Source organism: Neofelis nebulosa, chromosome 7 (genome assembly GCF_028018385.1).
Source record: "Neofelis nebulosa isolate mNeoNeb1 chromosome 7, mNeoNeb1.pri, whole genome shotgun sequence".
NCBI classification, from domain to species: Eukaryota; Metazoa; Chordata; class Mammalia; order Carnivora; family Felidae; genus Neofelis; species Neofelis nebulosa.
The window spans coordinates 39,029,113-39,046,548 of NC_080788.1; the positions used below are offsets into that span (position 1 = coordinate 39,029,113).

Genomic DNA, 17,436 nt, shown 5'->3' on the forward strand with positions numbered 1-17,436 from the left:
GGGAGCAAAGACCTGAATGAAGCAGGGAGTGAGCCATGTGAATACCAAATACATTTCACCAAAAGCTGCTCTTTGTACCATGGGTGACGGAGCTGCTATAGCATTCAAGCTGTGAGTGCTGTAGAAAATGCAGCTAATCAAGGCCTCAGCAGAGAACATTAATTTAACTCACTGAATAAGAGATGCAGTAGGCAGCCCAGGGCTGGGACAGAGGGTTCAAGGGGCCTTGCGACCCAGGTTCCTCTCCTCTTTTTAGCCTGTGGCTTTTGTCCTCAAGGCCATGAAGCAGCTGCTCACTCCCAGGCACAGAGTATAAGTCAAGATGTGAAGGGGGAAGAGAATGGGCAAAAAGATCTAAAAGGATATCAGCTGATTCTGTCCCCATTAGCTCCAGCCAATGACTTCTGCTGTGTCCTCGTGGCCAGGACTGGGTCACATGGCCACCTCTGCACCAGTCACTGGGAGGGAGAGAGGGGCTGTGTGTGGGAGCCAGGCCCACCCATCAGCACCATCGACCCTGGGCCATTCTCTCAGGGCCTCCCTTCATGGAGGGCAACTCTCTGACGGCTTTCGCCCTGAGTCATCTGAAAATCCCAGCTCTCCTCTGATGAGTAACAGCCCTGTAGGGAATCAGGAAAACCCAGCTGCAGTTCAAGCTCTGCCACAAACTTGCTGTGCGACCTTGGGCCAGCTGCTTCTAGTCTCTGGGCCTTGCTGGAGCAATCACGAGACTGCTCTCTGCATTAACAGACTAAGGTTCCAAGAGCCACCCTTGTCTCTGCCACCATAAATTCTACCACACAGAGCCCCTGAGAACTCAGCTGGGTCCTAGAGGGGCCCACAGAATGGCCATTTGACCAAAAGAGACACCAGCTCTCAGAGGCAACCCAGCTGGCAGGGCCAGGACAAGGATTAGGTAAGTGAGGCACTTGCCCAGAGGAATACAAGTGGGTGCCAAAAAGGTAGTAATTAAGATACATAATATTGTAATGCAATATTTTAAAAAATTTTAATGCTTATTAATTTTTGAGAGAGAGAGAGACAGAACGTGAGCAGGGGAGGGGAAGAGAGAGAGGGAGACGCAGAATCCAAAGCTGGCTCAGGCTCTGAGCTGTCAGCACAGAACCCGACGCGAGGCTCGAACTCACAAACTGTGAGATCGTGACCTGAGCCGAAGTCGGACGCTCAACCGACAGCCACCCAGGCGCCCCTGTAATACAATATTTTTTAAATCAAAGCTAATATAAAAAAAATCCATGTTGAACAAAATATCAAAATTTTTAATAAAGAAAATCAATATTACTGATTTTTCCTTTTACTTCCGACTCCCAGATGGTTCAGCAATGGCATGACATCATTACTGACCCTCTTTAATTTAAAATTGTGAAATTTTGCTTATCATCAACATTTTGCATTAAGTTTGGTTTTTAAAATATATTCTGTTAAAATACTACTATTTGACCACTGAGTATTTGGGGCCTTTATTTTGCGCCCAGTGCAAATCCCTGACCGGCCTCACCCTGCCCTGCCAGCTTTAAGGAGCCTTTGAGAGCCTGTTGCTGGACAGTGGCCAATCTGTGCAGTCAGGCATTTGCCCTGTCTAGGGACTTCAGGGTCACACAGTGGACATGGGCAATTTTTAGCACTTTGCCACGAGGTGTTTGGATTAAAGGCCCTGGTATTTCTTTAATAAGAAAAACAGGCTGCAGCCATTAAAAATTTAGTCCTACAAATAGCTCCTAGTAGCTCCTCTCTGAGGTGCTGTATTTATTTAATCATAGTAAATTTGGGCCAAATCCTCTCCTGGGGTTTCCAGCACCTGCCTCTATACCCCTGAGGAGTCTGTCACTAAGACCATGCCATTCGCACAAAATCCCTCTGCCTTTGGCTCCCCTGGCCCGCTGGCTCACAGGGAGATAAAACACCTTAGCCTCATTACTCAGATGGCTAATTGCGAACTGATTTAATTAAAGTATACAGATATTTCCCCAAGTTAGTTACATTTCATATCACTCCATTAGGAGTAATTGGCTGGAATGAGAAGCAGCAGAAAGGGAGGCTGGCCAGGTAGGTGGGGAGCAGGGAGCCCCCTTGGTCTGTGGAACGTGTGCTGCCTGACTGTGGGGGTGGTCTGAAGGCGTTCCCGAGGGTACAAGTTCACTGAGAGACGCGCCTCCGCTCAGAAGCCCACTGGGGACGTCCCTGGGTCATTTTAACCCCAGGCACTAGATTGCGCACAGCCTGGGTCAGGAGCCTGGGTTTCAAGCCCATTCCGTACTTAGGGGTTCTGTGACCTGGAGCAGTCACCTCACTCACTTGACTCTTGGCTTCTTCCCCTATAAAATGAGAATAATATACTGCCTGCCTCAGACGGTTGGTACCAGATTCAGGGGAACAAGCTTGGAAAGCCTTTATTTTAGCATAGTACCTGGCACATGGTTAATGCTTAATAAATAATAATACTGTTATTTGGGGCCGGGAGTGTGGTTACGCAGTGAAGCAGTATGGACAGGAGAAGAAGCATCTGCCTTGGAGTCAGAAACCTTGCGGTCTGGTCTCAGGTACGCCCCTAACTGTGCAATATTGGGCAAGTTGCTTCCTTTCCAGGGCCTCAGTTTACTTTTCTGGCCAATTAAGGGAAGGAGGCAGAGGCTGAGGTTTGCCCACGCTATATCCATTCTCCCCTTCTTCCTTACTAGCAAAGCCATGACTGGGGCAGCAATGCCCAGCTACAACATCCATAGTTCCCAACCTCCCTTATAGATAGGGCCGGCCCCATGAATTCTGGTCAACAAAGTGAAAGTCAAAGCTGTTCCCTTCTAGGGTGGGGTTCCCAAGAAGTCTCCTTTAAAAGGGGCTGACTCAGCTGGCAAGCACCCCTCCCACCCTCCCCTCCTTCCTTCTTTCTCCCACCTGGAATGTGATCCTGATGGTTGGAGCTCCAGTAGCTATCTTATGACCAAGAGGTAACCTTGAGGGTGGAAGCTACTTGCAGAGCCACTTGGCCAAGCAGAGAGATAGAAGATGCCAGAGACTCTGATGACATCTTGGAGTTGTTGCCCCAGCCATGACCACCCTGGATTTCACAGCACCTGAGAGAGAAAAATTGACCTGCCCTTTTGTGTTTTGTTTTTGTTTCTGTTAAGCCTGAGCCTTTTTGGGTCTCGATTACTTGCTGCTGAATGCTATCCCTTATGGATACAGGGTGTCCTGCTCTATCAGAAGAGTAAAGCTTGATCTCTGAGCTGGTCACAACTTTCTGTCCTCTTTCTGCACCAGGGGGATCCCTCAGCCTGCAGCAATGTTACCTCACCCCCACCCCGGCTCCAGCCCCAATCTGCTCACCCACTTTAGGATCTTCACTACACAGCCGAGATCCCCATATTCCTAGGCTATAAGTCTCAAAACTTGAGGAGGTAAGAAGCAACCTCTTCCCACAGAGAGATCATGTACCCAATCTACCTATTTTCCAAGCACCTATACGGCCAGCCCATTTGCTCACTGCCATGGCAGGGGTAAGACAGCTTGGGACAGCTTGCAGCTCTGGTGTACTGGAAAATGCAAGGATTCACTGCTGAAATAACTGATTTTCATCCCTGTTCTGTCCCTTACTGGTTGTGTGACCGCTAGAGACTGAATGTGCCCCCCAAAATTCATATGTTGAAACCTAATGCCCAGTCTGTTGGGATTAGGAGGTGGAGACTTTAGGAGATGAGAGGTCATGAGGGTGGGGCCCTCACGAATGGGATTAGTGCCCTCATCAAAGAGGCCCAAGGGAGCTCCCTGCAGCCTCTGCCCCATGAGGTTACGGTGAAAGGACGGCCGTGTACAGAGAAGCAGGTCTCACTAGACACCGAATCTACCAGTGCCTTGAGCTTGAACTTCCCAGCCTCTAACACTGTAAGAAATGAATTTCTGTTGTTTCTAAGCTACACAGCCTGGGCTATTTTGCTATAGCAGCCCAAATGCACTAAGATAGTGACCTGTGGAAAGTCTCTTAAGTCTTTCTGGACCTTGGTTTTCTCATTTATAAAGTGGGCAGAATAGGGCCGTCTGGGCAGCTCAGTCAGTTAAGTGTCCAACTCTTGATTTCGGCTCAGGTCATGATCTCATGGTTCATGGGATCAAGCCCGCACTGGGCTCTGTGCTGACAGAGCAGAACCTGTTTGGGATTCTCTCTCCTTCTCTGTGACCCTCCCCCTGCTCATGCTCTCTCTGTCTCTCAAAAACAAATACATAAACGTTTAAAAAAAAAAACACCAAATAAAGTGGGCAGAATAATACCATACCATTCTGTAGGGGACAGGATGTAGAAACGAAATGTGGGAGAGATGCACTGTAAATCAAAAAGTGTAGTACTCATCAGAACCTGTTATTATCATCAGAGACATTTTTTAAGCCAATCCACAAGATTTCCTGAGCTCCTTCTCTGAGCCCAACCCTGTAGGCATGGTGAGAGGAATACCAAAAAGTACAAGCCACTATCCTCCATTTTGCAGAGAGAAAAGAGGAGTTCAGAGAGGTTAAGTAACTTGTCTAAGGCCACACAGCTAAAGAGCGGACGTGCTGGGATTTAAGCCCAGCTGTCTGAGTCTAAAACATTCCACAGCCTCGCCACATAGAGGTGAAAGGCTATGGCCAAATCCAGCCACACCTGATTTTAAAAATAAAGTCTTCTTGGACCACAGACACACTCATATGTTTACATCTTGTCTCTAGCTGCTTTTGCACTACAGTGGCAGAGTTGAGTAGTTGCATAGAGGTTGTGTGGCTCACAAAACTCAAAATATTTTCCACCTGGGCCTTTTCAAAGTTCTCCGAACGCTAATCTCTAGCGTCCTATTTGTCCACCGTCTGGCCCCCAGCGAACACCCTTTTCCACGCCTGACACCGCGGCCACCGGTGATGCAGAGACACGTCCGACGTGAGTCTGGTTATTTCTCAGGTTACGAGTGAGGCTGGCCCCATTTCACAGATGAGATTTCCTCCATGAGAGGAGCCTGGAGATCCGCACCAGGACACGGCAAGGAGGAATGGAAGGAGAATGTGGAGGAGAGCCGTGGGCTCTCCTCGTGTCTCTCTCCATCCCCTCTACCGACTCCCACTTGTCAGAAAGTCAGGGAAAGTTCATAGGCTGGGTGCTGGCCACATGCTCTGCACGGACACCTCATCCACCGCCCTCTGCCCTTCCTCTGCCTCCCTACCTGCTGCCCCTTCCAGACGGGCTCAGAGTACCAGGACGTCCACCTCGCCTACCACGCAACCCCCCAGAGCCCTTCCCGGCCCCTCTGCCCCCACCCACCTCACTGGTGTGTTTACTTAAGGCTGGATTCTATATCTGGAAGTTCATTAATTTTTCGTGGGTGCCAAAACGCGGATCATTTGTGCTTATCCTCAACTAAATAAGTCAGGTCATAAGAGGTAATGCCATGGGTAGTGGAATGTAAACAAACACATTCTACCTCAATAAACATGCTAATTTCCAGCTATAATATTCACAAGTAAAAGATCCATCACGCCGACCCTATTTGGCAAAGGCAGCGGGCCTCATCCGTCAACGGGGGAGGCTCCCGCCAGTTCTCCGCGGGAGGGAAATAGTACAACTTAACTTGCTTGATGACGCCCTCGGGGGGAAACATGAGCCTCATAAATGAGTCTGGAAATGTGATAAAAGGATAATCTTGCATAAATGAGCCTATATCATCATTACCTGCACCGACCAAGGCCAGGCACAGGCTTTGAGTGATGGAGTCACATTTCATATAAATTAAGGCCGAGGAGCTAGTGCACCAGGCCAGCGGGGGCTCTCTGTCCTTGCTGTGTCCCGCTGCCCACCCTCGCCCGAGGCTGCCACACAGGATGCGCGGAGGGCCGAGCAGGAGGTTCAGGGCTGGCTGGGGCTGGGGCGCCGGGATGGGAAGACTGCCCAGGCCCAACCTGAACACGAGTACACCCTTGGCAATTGGTGACATCAGAGCGGGTATTGGTCCTTCCTCCCACCTCTCAGAAAAAATTAAGGAATCCATTATTTTATTTGCTCAATTTAGTGGACACCTATTAAAGGGCAAGGCACTGAGAGGCACTTGGAAAATCAAAATAAGATGAAGCCCTCGTTTATAAGAATTCACCGTGGGCTCAGCGAGGCAAAGCAAGTCGTCCCAGCCCGCTTGGTCTGTGGTCAAGTGTGGAGGGTGCTCAGAGGACAGAAGTGCTCCCCGGCCTGGCTAAGGCAGAGAAGGTCAGGCCTTCGGGGCATAAAGGAAGACAGGCTACTACTCAGTGAGTGGTGAAGAGCTGGGTCTCCCTCTCCTTGCTGCCCCTCCCCAAGGCCCTCAAGGACACTGCCCCGCGTGCAGCTTCTGCCGAACTCCTCTGTTCGGCCTGTGAGGACTTTTAGCAAAAGAAAGGGAGATGAGGGGCACCTGGATGGCTCACTTGATTGAGCATCCGACTTCGGCTCAGGTCATGATCTTACAGTTCGTGGGTTCAAACCCCGCATGGGGCTCTGTCCTGACAGCTCAGAGCCTTGGGCCTGCTTCACATTCTGTGTCCTCCACTGTCTCTGCCCCACCCCTGCTTGTGCTTTGTCTCTGTCTTTCGAAAATGAATAAACATTAAAAAAAAATTTTTTTTAAAGAAAAAAAAGAGGAGGGACAAATACACAGAACCTGTAAGCTGTCTCGGAAAAGATCTGGCGGAGATCTTGACGCTCTTTCCTGATCCTCCCTTGCCCCTCCCCCCGCCCCGTGATGTTGTGGGTGCCTTACCCAGCTCCCTTATTCACACGGCTGAGGCACCCGTCCTGGCAGTGTTGACAGCCACCGCTCACAGCCACCCTCTTCCTCAGAGAACTGTCTTTGGCCAAAGAGGAGCCACCTCACCTGGGAGGTTATCCCTGCCTGCTCCTCTGATGTCAGACTAGGTGACTCTGGGGGTACAGAGGCTGGCCCCCTTGACTGACCCCTTTGTCAGGGGTCATGCTCTGAGGTGCGGCTCCCACCAGGACGGGTCAGGCTGAGGCCAGACTCCAGCCGAGACCACATCCTTGCTGCCCCATCCTGCTTCCCTTACCCACTTCTCCCAAGAACATGCCCCTTGCCCCTGATAAACTACATGCATCAAAATCTCCATCTCAGGCTCTGCTTTTAGGCAGCCTGACCTAGGCTCTCCATTTTCCTCAAAGACAGACTTGGAAACAACCCACCACAAGGCAGCACAGCAGGGGCAGAACGGGTAATAACGAGCGTGCTGGGGGGCTCAGAGAAGGAGAATCTAGCTATGCTTCAGGGGGTCAGGGAGGGCACCTTGGAGAAGGGGTGCCCACCTTCCCTGGGCTGGGTCCTGCATTCTCCAGGTGGGTGAGGTGGGAAGGGGGTTCCAGGCAGAAGGAACAGCATGCCCTTCCGTTTCCCAGGCACTTTCCAGCATCACTTCATGGCAAATAGCAGCATCCATGTGACATGGAAAGGGCTTGCTCTAGAAGCCTCCAGAACCACCAGGGCTGAGGGGTGGCCAGCCCGTAAATGCTTATTATGGGAATGAGGGAATGCATACAAGCAAGTGAGTAAAATCATTCTGAACATTCCCCCAGCGGACAGTATTTCATCCGTCCTGTCACTTACCCTGTGCCACCTGCTCCCCCACTAGACCAGAAAATCCTTTCCAATAGGGGCTGGGGCCGGGCATCAAGAGTGTCTCCCTGAGGCCTAGCTCTGCTTTTTGCAGTGGATGCTCAGGAAATAACTTATCCCATGGCTTTGAACCGCTGACCCGAGAGGAGAAGGGATCACCAAGACCAAATGTTTAGATGTATCAAGGCCTTCATTCATTCATTCACCAAACAACTTTGTGATGTGATAGAAAATCGGTGAATCAGAAATAGAGACGAGGGTGCCTGGGTGGCTCAGTGGGTTAAGCATCCGACTTTGGCTCAGGATCTCATGGTTTGCAAATTCCAGCCCCGCATCCAGCTCTCTTCTGTCAGCACAGAGCCTGCTTTGGATCCTCTGTCTCTCTCTCTCTGGCCCTCCTCTGCTCTTTCTCTCTCTCTCTCAAAAATAAACATTAAAAAATTTAAAAAAAGAAGAAGAAATAGGGAAGAGAGGAAATTATTATGTGCTAACAGTGCACAGAAATTGTCCTAGGTGCTTTCACATGCTGCACTTAAACTTCATGATAACCTGGAAGGGGGCATTGTTACTGCCAGGAGCAGATGTGCAACTGACATCTACGTGTACCTAGGTCCAGAGTCCAGGGTCTTTCCATCCTCTCTCCCTCCCTTCCTCTCCACGGGAGGATGTTGTAAAATCAAAGTTGTCAAGGTCTGGAATCAGTTAACCAGATCTTTCTGGAGGCAGAAGATCAGGAAGACCTCTGAGTCTCTCTCTCAGCAGAGAATCCTCTGATTTAGGCCACCCGGGCCCAAGGAGCTCTGATGGGCAGATCCCCTCCCTCCACCTCCCAGACCCAGGCCAGCTCTCCTCAGGTGCATCCAAACACCTATAACAGACAGAAAGCCATGCTTCCAGGGATTGTATGATTCAGAACCGACTTGAGGGGTTAATTTTTTGAAGGAAAAAAGAAAGGTATAAACACTGCTGAAAAACTGAGCCGACAAGCTCAGGGGAAACCCGAGCCACAGAAGTCTTAGTCAAAAGTGCTGGCTGAGAAATCGCTGGCCCCTGCCAAGCCCAGGGAAGGGAAGCTTGCACATTCCCGGGCTGCGTGTTTCAAATACTTTCCGCGGTTTCGCCAGTGGAGGGCCAGGAGAGAGGAATCTGTCATTACCAACTTGGGTCTGCAAAACAGCTTGGCTGGCAGGGAGCAGTGAACTCGCAGGAGGCAGGAAGCGGAAAACCTGAGTCATGAGCTTCAGGGGACGGGGGAATGTGCAGGAGGGAGGAGGTGAGAGGCAACCGACCACAGACCAAAGGGTCTGCACGGATCCTTTGACTCCCAACGCATTCTTGCCGGCTCACCACCGTGACTGCCCCTGCCCTGTGGGGTAGAGACTCGTGCAGTTTCCCAAACGTTCTTCATCAGTGTAAACATTTGTGGAGGACCTACTAGGTGCCAGGAATCCTGCTGAACATCCAACACAATGACCCAAGGAAGCAGAGCGGGCACCGTATGCCCGCTTTTCAAACAAGGAAACCGAGAGCCAAAGAGGCACTGGAATTGCCCCACGCCACACAGCAGATGGCCAAAACATCAGTTCGTCCTTTGTGTATTGAGGGCCTACTAAGTGCCGGTCACTGGGTCAAGGACTGGGCTGCAAAGATGGAGATGTCAAGGCCTTTTCAGTGAAGGGCTCAAAATCTTATAGATTAGGACCATTGTGTGTGTGTGTGTGTGTGTGTTTTCAAGATACATTTATATCTGCTACCCAAGTTTTCTTATTACACCATGTGTGGGAGGAGGGGTGAGTATGCTTCGGAGATGTGACAACATGGAGGTGAGGGGCAGGAGGGATGTGATGGCGGAGTGCTGGGTGACGAGCCATGAGGCCCGGCCTCACAGTTCAGGCTGTTGCTAACGTGCTGTGTGACGCAGGGAGCCGCTTCAGTCCCTTTGGCTCTTGATTTCTCAAGAGGACACCACCCGTGCGTGTCCAGCCTCCCTCTGGAGGTACTGTTCGCGACACACCGTTGCCTTCATGCTGGTGGCTTCTTACTGCAAGCTGCCATCCGCTGCCTGAAGACCTTCTCTGGCTGCAGGACGATGCTGCATCCAAGGTGGGGCAGGCTAAAAATGGGGGGGTTCATGTCCCCAGGAGCAGCCGTCAACAAAAGACTGATGGGAGTTGGGGGGTGAAGACAGGCCTTCCTGTCTCCTTGAACAGGACAACTCTGAAGGGCATGTTCACAGCAGCCTCCCTCCCGGGGCTTCCTAGCGGCAGGGGCCCCAGCTGCCCACAGGGGTACTCCGCCCATCAAGCACCCTGTGTTCTCTCCTGTCCTTCCACCTCCCACATCCCTTCTGGCTCTGTCAGTTAAGTGTCCGACTCTTGGTTTCGGCTCGGGTCATGATCTCACCGTTTGTGGGTTCCAGCCCTGCATCAGGCTCTGTGCTGAGCCCCCACCTTGGAGCCTGGAGCCTGCTGTGGATTCTAGGTCTCCATTTCTCTCTCTGCTCCTCCCCCGCTTGCGCGCTCGCTCTCTCTCTCTCTCTGTCTCCCAAAAATAAATAAATGTTAAAAAAAAAAAAAAAGAAGCAAGCAGCCTCTAGCCAGGAGCAAGGCCTGAAAGGTAAGGCTCAGGGTCGCGGAGAGCACAGGGGTGAGGGCACCAATGCAGGGCTTCTCCCAGGCCATAAATCCCCTGTTGACCCCTACCCACAGCCTAAGCAGCCCCTCAGGGTGCCCTGAGGGGAGGGGTCCTGTGGAGAGAACTGCAGAGGAGGGGGCAGCAGCAGGGCCTGAGGGCCACGGCCCCCTCTCTGGGCTCCTCATCTTAGCTGCGCCCGCCTCCCCAGCCCCGCCTCCCCCCTGCCTCCACTTTATACCCCGCACCTAGATGAAATCACACACAATGCCCTCTGCTCTCCTGCCTTCAGCCCTCACACCTGCCATTCCCTTCAGCCAGAACGCGCTTCCCTCCCTCCGCACCAGCCAACCCCTCCTTCAAAGCAGTTCAGACATCTCCAAGTCTATGCAGCCTTCTCCAACATCTGCCCTGTTCTGGTCATCAGGCGTCCCCTGCTCCTCCTGCCCTTCCATGGGGTCTGGGACACCCTCCAGCACCGTACCCAGTGTCCTCCCTGGGGAACCACTGTTGGTGAGTCTGTGTTACGTCTTCCCAAAGGTCTCTGAGAGCAGGACTCATGCTCGTTTTCTTTTTATCCTCAGGTGCTGGCTCTTACAGCTCTATAAATGTTAGCTGAGTGAATAAGAGTAGGAAAATTACTCAGAGCTTGTTGAGACCCCATTTCCTCACTACAGGGAGCCCGATGGGGAGACCAAAGGCCAGGGATTTGGCACCGCAGACTGGAGCCTCAGAGGATCAATTCTGCCACCACTGCATAGATTCAGAAGCTTCCCTTCATAGCTAGAGACCTGCAAAGAGGTGGCCCTGTGACAGGTCCCTTCTAGGGACAGTTTTGTAGAAGTGCAGTGGTTTTAAAAGCTTTTCTAGCTATGGAGTTCAAACAAAATCCTCCCCAGAAGTCCAGTAACTGCTCTGGTTAAAAGGGAAGGGCAGGTGGGGGTAGAGTCCTCCTGACAACCCCTTATCCTGGAGACAAACCACTTGAGAATCCCCTGGGACTCCATAGAGCTGTTTCAAAGCCACTGGCCAAGTAAGAAGAGCTGGGTTGTGTCCAAGGACCTAGGTTCTAGTCCCACTCTGCAACTTGCAGGCTGTGTGACCCTGGGCCAGTCACTTCACCTCTCTAGGCCTCAATTTCCTCACCCCCATGATGGAGAAGTTAATGTCTCCCTCACAGGGATGCTGAGAGGCTCAACGCTGATAACCAGGGTAGCTTTGTACCTTACGGTCAGCATAAAATTTGTTGTCAGGGGGCCCAGAAGGACATGAGAAATCTTGTGTCATTTTGAAACAGGCACTCTTGGAGGCACTAGGCCCTGGGCTACAGAACAGACACATGGCTGCAAGACTCATGGTTGCCTTTTTTTCTTGGGGCTTCAGGCCCCTGCATGCTCGCCAGGCGCCTCTTTGCCCCAGACCTCATTACCCAGCCAGCTGGGGCCCTCACGCAGGCATTGTTTCTCGTCCCTGGGTGTGGAGCTGGAACACGTGGGCACGGAAAATTCCTCCCCTCGCTGCTCCACCAGCCAAACCCCAGTCCCAGCCCGGGATGCGGACCCCTAAAGGGAAATGGAGGCAGAGTGTTCTGGCCCCAGGAATCAGCTAATGGAACCTTGTTAATTACTATGTAAATTACTTTAATAGCCTGATCCCCGCCAGACAGTTGTTCAGGGGCTTAAGACTCTAGGCTGGGGAGATGGGATCTCAGGTGAGGGGAAGGAGCAGCCTTTCCTTGGCCCAAAGAGCTCCCAAGTATGGTTTCCCATGGGGTGGGAGGAGAGGCACAGATTGGTAACCAGAGGGGAGGATGACCTTGCATCTGAGCATGGCCCATGAGGATCTTGAAAATGACACTGACATGTAGGAATCAAGTCCATCTTGAAGACTGGCACTAAAAAGCACCTCAGATGATCTCTGGTCCTCACGCCTTCTCTGCGTCCAGGGAGGACAGAAGCCCAGAGCAGGTGACTGACCTGTCCGAAGTCACACGGCAAGATGATGGCCAGGCAGGGGCCGGTCTCCCATCTCCGGCCCAGGGCTTCTCAAACTGGCTCCTGGGGACGCACTAGACCCGGGCGCCCTGCCTGAAACATCCAATAGTAAGACTTTCCCAACTTTCAGAGGAAAAAAGAAATGCAGCCAGAGGCATTTTCTTGATTTTAAGGTCTACCTACAGTTTTTATAAAAAGATACACTACCCTACAGGCACGATCCGTAGCTATATTTTCTTCCAGAAACATGCTCTTGTACTGTGGAATTAAGCATGCCAGAATGTCATAGCATTCTATAAGGAGGCCATGACTTTAAGATTCTCTGACCTGAAGGGAACCCTCAGTCCTGAAGCACTTCTTTTCATCTCAGTTTTCCAGATAAGGGAAGAGACACAGAGATGCTAATGACTTCTGAAGGACCAGTGCTCTTCCCTCCCTGCCATTTGTCAGAAGTATGTGTAAACCAAGAGTGACTAAGTGCTGAGAGGGCTAGGAAGGAAGGCGGGCGAGAGCAAGGACACGCCTACTATGGGGCTGCTGCCAGGACGTTGAGCTGTATTTGACAGGCTCCCCGACCTCTCCGCGGGCTGCCTGCAGGCACACGGCTCCCTGCTGCAGCACAGGCCGAGTTTCAGACAGTAGGTCTGCTGGCAAGACGAAGGCTGGGCTGGAGTGGTTCTATCATAACATGGTGGCTCTGTGGCCACTTGCTACCTGTGTGACCTTGGGCATGTGGCGTCGTCTATCTGAGTTTTGACTCCATCTGAGAAATGAGAATAAGAACACTTGCCTCACAGGATGGTTGAAAGAATGAAATGAGATGGGCCTGTGCACCTGGTACGGTGCCCGGCACTCACTTTCTCCCTCCTGGTCTCCCCTCTCTAAGATGTAGATTTGAATATGTTTTTTCATGTTTACTTAATTTTTTTTTTTTTAGAGAGAGAGAGAGAGGGAGAGAGAGAGGGAGAGAGAGAGAGAGAGAGAGAGAGAGAGAGAGAGACAGAATCTGAAGCAGGCTCCAGGCTCTGAGCTGTCAGTACAGAGCCTTGACACGGGGCCTGAACCCACAAACCATGAGATTGTGACCTGAGCTGAAGTCAGACGCTCACCCAGGCGCCCCAAGATGTAAATATTTTTAAATTCGGGTCAGGTGCAGGGACCTGGAGTGTGTCACTAGGTAAATGCAGTGGGCTATCAAAGCCCCCACCCCCCCGCCCCCTCCCTGGGTACCCAGTGCCTTCCTTGCACCTCCAGGGAGTGTAGTGGATCAGAGGCTCTCAGCGTCCCGTGAGGCTCTGCCCAAGCCTCTCCCTCACGTGCCCTGCAGTCCCAGCTCTGCCCTATGCCCGGCACTGGCTGGCGGTTCCCTTCTGCCAACCCCCAACCCTCCTGTCAGCACCCCCAACTCAAGAAGCCTTCCCACTGCCTCCAGAACCTGGTTTCCTTGGTCCTCAATGCCGCACACAGGGGCTTCCTCCTTCTCTTCCCTCAAGGGCTATTCTACCACCACCTCATCCTGGGCTCTAGGTTCTGAGTATTTCATGGGTCTGCTGGCCAGAAAAGGTAGGGTCATCTGAGACTTGGTCTCTGTCCTTGGGAACGGGGAAGCAATACAGTAGTCCCCACCACAACCACGAGAGGGGATATGCTGTGAAGCTCTGCCAGCAGCAGGGATTGCTAATGTTTGTGATAGGTATAAAGGTACAAACATGGATGCCGACAGATCAAATACGCCAGGCTCTCTTTGAGGTGTCTGATGATCCCCCGCTGGGGCTGTCAGCTTCTCCTCCATGCCTCACCTCGGAGGTTATTTCCTTGGAGAAACACCTTTCCCTCCACCCGAGCTTGGCTCTGTGTCCCTCTCCCACCTGGGCACTTCCCAGAGGGGACCATCGTGGCCTGTGTGCCTGCCTGTCCCTGCACTGGGCTGAGCTCTAGGAAGGGAGGGGCCGCAGCTCATTCACCTGGCTCTGGACTGGTTTTGACTGCAAGTAACAGAGTCCAACCAAATTTATTTAATCAAAAAGGGGAAACTTCTGGAAGGCCATGAATGTGCTTTAGGAGGGGCCCAAGGAGATACAGCTGGCCTCAGGAAGGGCTGAAACCAGAAACAGGTCACCCTCCACACTTCCCCTTCCTCTCTCATCCCTGCTTCTTTCTCCTCTCCATTAGAATTGTCTCATGAAAGTTTCTGCTTAGCCCCTAAAATGTTAACTCTAACATTACCGAGTGTGAGAAACAAACGGTCCGCTGTGCGCGATTTTAAAGTAAGTGGTCAGGGCGCCTGAGTGGCTCAGCCCATTCAGTGTCTGACTCTTGGTTTAGGCTCAGGTCATGCTCTCGCAGTTCATGGGATCGAGCCCCGTGCCAGGCTCTGCGCTGGCAGCATGGAACCCGCTTGGGATTCTCTCTCTTCCGTCTCTGCCCCTCCCCTACTCATGCTGTCTTTGTCTCTCTCAAAATAAATAAATAAACTTTAAAAAATAAAGCGATCAAAAGCTGCTTGGATAAGCTTGAGGCTCTCACCTTAAGCCCTTCCCCACACAGAGGTTATGAAAGGGGAGGAGTCAGAAGTTAAGGACTTTGAGAAGGAGGATGCCTTTGGAGCTGGTCTATATGGCGTGTGTCCTTTCCACCACTAACAAGACATGATAACGGCCTTTAGCCTTAAAAAATCAAACTGCCAGTTATTTTACCAGAAAAAGATGGGTTTGTTTGGGAACAGCAGAGAACTGCAATCTGGACAGGCTGGCTGCAGCAAAATCATAGGCAAGTCCACAGAACAAAGAGAAGGAGTGCTCTTATAGAGGAAAGGGGGGACACTGGAAATGCTGTTATAAACAAAATGTCCCTTGGAGTAAACTGGGAGTTGGAAGTATTGTGGCTTTTCATTGGCTGAGTTGTCACTGTCTCTCACTGGCTGGGCTATGGGGTGGGAGGAAAGCCTTTTTTTTTTTTTTTTTAATGTTTATTTATTTTTGAGAGACAGAGAGAGACAGAGCATGAGCAGGGGAGAGGCAGAAAGAGAGGGGAGACACAGAAACAGGCTCCAGGTTCTGAGCTGTCAGCACAGAGCCCAGCATGGGGCTCGAACTCACGAATCGTGAGATCATGACCTGAGAGCTGAAGTCAGAGGCTTAACTGACTGAGCCACCCAGGTGCCCCAGGAAAGTCTTTCTCCGTCCTGCTGGGGCAGTAAGGTAGTATCCACCTGCATGGTCCCTGTCTTCCTGTAGGATTTTCAACTGGCAATGTGTGGTAGGACTTAAGAGCTCCCTGTGCCCAACCCCCGAACTTCATTTTAGTGAGTTTTCCTTTATTAGTTTTCACGTAGCTAACACCGATGGAGCGTTTATCGTGTGCCAGGCCCCATGCCGAGCACTATACGTGGGTCATCTCATTAAGCCTTGAAAACAGACAGCTGAGGTAGTATCCCCCATTTTACAGATGAGAAAACTGAGGCATGGGAAGGTGAAGTAACTTGCCTAGTAAGTTTCAGTTTGGATTCAAGCGGCCCCTAACTCCCAAGCCCTGGGTTATACTGTGTCATGTGTCAGCCTGTGGCTGTGGCACATGGCATTCTTGTGTGTGTTACACACTACGGTGACAGTGTTGATATAGGTGTGCACATGCGCCTGTGTGTGTCCCCAGGGGTGTTACACACACGTGCACATGTGTGGGTCAGCGCACTGCCCCCGTGGGAGCCTGGAGAGGGAGGCAATGTCACACTTCCTCACACTTCATCTCCCATGCAGTACTGGTGAAACTTTACCCAGCTTCCGCTCTTTGGTGGCCATCTTACTTTCTTCTTTTTAAGTTTATTTATTTACTTTGAGAGAGAGAGTGTGAGAGTGGGGGAGGAGCGGAGAGAGAGAATCCCAAGCAGGCTCTACACTGACTATGGACGTTCGAACTCACAAACTGTGAGCTCGTGACCTGAGCTGAAATCTAGAGTCAGATGCTTAACTGACTACACCACCCAGGCTCCCCAAGTGACAATTTTTCTTGATGAAAAATTTCATTAGTGGAGGAATGGTTGTTGGGCACTGGGGAGCCCTGCATGCTTGACAGCTTTGGCAGATGAAGGCCCAGAGGGAGGAGCAGCGCCCATAGCGCTCACTGCTCCCGTGTCAGGGATCTTGGGGTAAACCGAAGCCACCGCACCGGAAGGAGGAGGGGCCTCCAAAAGACCCGGGACATGGCGGCAGCTACCTCCCTTTGGCCTGTGCCACCCAGCCGGCAGGCTCCCCTCAGCCTTGTTGCTAGACGCCCCAACGCCAGAGCTGCCTTCTGAACACCCACTCCATCCTGAACATGGCCCTGCTCCACAAACCTCTAGAGCTCCCTCCTACCCTAAACATGAAATCTCATGCTTGTGCCCAGCTTTCCTCCAGCACCAGGGCCCAAAAGGCCTCTCCAGAGAATCCTCTGAGGTAGGTGCCAAGGCTGGCACAGGGTGAGGGGAGAGATGTCCTCACTCTCAGGGTCCAGCCTGCCCCACTTTCCCCGCATATACTCCACCACCCTTGGCACAGGAGCGGGGATATCCGCGGACTCCTCAGAACTGAACTAAAGGTGCTACAGGAAATTCAACTCAGATTCAACAAAGGCTCTGAGCGCCAGCTTGGTGCTGTGCCCCTCCGCATATACGCTGTCACTCAGCCTCACAGCACCCCATTTTGAAAGCACCTCACTGTCCCCGAGTCTGTCACAGAGCCAGCACGTAGCCGAACGGCAGCAATGATGACCACCGCGGACTGAGGACCTACTATGGGGCGAGCCTCATAGTGGGGCTTCCCTCCCTTACTTTGTGAACCCCTGCGACAACCCAGAGCATCGGTCCCCCCTTCAGGAGGTCAGTCCCAATTGTTCACTGACGCCACATTTATGAATTTGCCGACTCAATAAAATGTATTTAACTCCCATTCAATACTTCTTCTGCTTCCAGGGTCGTTTGCAAACATGTGCAGAGTGGCAAAACACTCGAGTGGCCCTATTCACACGTTCCCAGACGATGTCCCACAAAGTGACGCTCTGCCTTTCTTGTCTCAGCTCGAGCTGCAAACAACTGGCCTGTGGTCTACTTAGTGCCCTGCTCTTCACATTTTTGTGCTTTTATTCTTTGGTGATTTCACTGTTTCAGGTGGCCCCACAGGTAACGCTAAGGTTCTGTCTAGTGG

General features: G+C 51.7%; 1 long non-coding RNA gene across 2 annotated transcripts in view; it reads right to left on the reverse strand.

Moving 5' to 3' along the window:
- Positions 1-17,436, reverse strand: part of LOC131516377 (uncharacterized) — a 44,682-nt gene that overhangs the window by 5,820 nt on the left and 21,426 nt on the right. The window contains exon 5 of one of the 2 annotated variants that reach the window (XR_009264039.1): positions 2,920-3,092. The exons of the other annotated variant lie outside the window; for it this stretch is intronic. This is a non-coding gene — a long non-coding RNA (uncharacterized LOC131516377). Of the gene's footprint in view, positions 1-2,919; positions 3,093-17,436 lie in introns of those variants that run through there. 2 annotated transcript variants of the gene reach the window in all.